Source organism: Anneissia japonica, unplaced genomic scaffold, assembly GCF_011630105.1.
Source record: "Anneissia japonica isolate Jap-2015-1 unplaced genomic scaffold, ASM1163010v1 scaffold93378_len1255_cov102, whole genome shotgun sequence".
Taxonomy (NCBI): domain Eukaryota; kingdom Metazoa; phylum Echinodermata; class Crinoidea; order Comatulida; family Comatulidae; genus Anneissia; species Anneissia japonica.
In genome coordinates, this window is record NW_022739846.1 from 1 (window position 1) to 1,254 (window position 1,254).

The 1,254-nt window shown below is 36.8% G+C and overlaps 1 long non-coding RNA gene across 1 annotated transcript; it reads right to left on the minus strand.

The window, feature by feature from the left end:
• Positions 1 to 2: 2 nt before the first annotated feature.
• On the minus strand, positions 3 to 1,160 carry LOC117118066. The gene is made up of 3 exons (XR_004446995.1): positions 888 to 1,160; positions 300 to 376; positions 3 to 46 (listed from the first exon to the last, which is right to left on the minus strand). It is a non-coding gene; the product is annotated as an uncharacterized LOC117118066 (long non-coding RNA).
• Between the last annotated feature and the right edge of the window lie 94 nt (positions 1,161 to 1,254).

A 1,254-nucleotide genomic window follows, 5' to 3' on the forward strand; every position in this document is an offset into this window, starting at 1 on the left:
TGAAAACCTACAACGATGGGTATTGCTCCTGGTGTTTGTTGTCCATCTGAAACAGATACAGTAAGTGTGTACAAAACTGGTAAAAAAGATAGACTCAAAATGTGTGTTGTAAAATTGCATGATGGTATTACAGTATTAACAAAAAAAGAGAAAGAAAAAGAAATCCCTACCCAAAACACACACGCAAAAAACAAACATACCTAGGCCTCAGGCCTCTATAAAATATCTAGACCTAAATAAAACAGCACATTACTAAAATCCAATTTAACAAAAAAGTAGCAATATAGGCCTTAACTTACATGCAAAAAGCTGTTGGATAGAGTTGATTCCGGAACTTGCAGTTGTTGTGGGTAGAGTACTATTGAACGTTAATAATCTGAAAAAGTAAAATCAATGAATATTTATTAACTTAGGTACAGTATGTAATTTATTTTTTAGGCCCTAGCCTAGCCTTAGGCCATGCCTAATTATAGGAATAATAAATAGCCCGATTCATCTGCTTTTTCGTATCTAATTTATTTTTATATTTTTTCTTCAATCCATATATTCTTGTAGGGCTTTATGCCTTTATGGTAGTAGTACAGTAGTAGTAGTAGTAGTATGTAGGATACTAGGTCTAGACCTACATAGGCCTAATATAGACCTAGCCCAGGCCTATACTACTAGGCCTAGGCTAGGCCTTTATATAGGCCTACACTATATTAATTAGGCCTAGGCCTGGGTGGGCGTTCGCGAAGTTTAGATATGGATATTGATCGAAGCTTTACGTTATTTTTACTCTATGAAAGCAAACAAAAATAAAAGTGATAGGCCTACCTATACCATTACCATTATCATCAATCATTGAAACAAAAGTAATCATATTCATATATAACGTTTAAACTTACAATTTTCTAGCCATATTTTCTTGGTGAACAACAGAGCCCAGCATTCAAGCTCGCGATTATCTTGAAAACGAATCTAGTGTTGACCTGGTGTTGACATGATCGACAGCCAATTGACGTACTGTGATTGGTCAGAAGTGTATGTCTGTGACGACGGATTCCCGGCTGATTTCACGTCCTCTACGAATGAACTCGACGAAACCCAAGCATTATAAATATAATTACGCATGCGCATATGCCTGGCAATAACGTCATACCGTTCCAAGTAACTCGTCGTCGCAGATCTAAAACTCGCTTGTCACTTCCCTCGCGACATTGTTTACATTAGTTACCGAGTTTACAAGAACGTTTGTGATTGGCTAATAGCGTC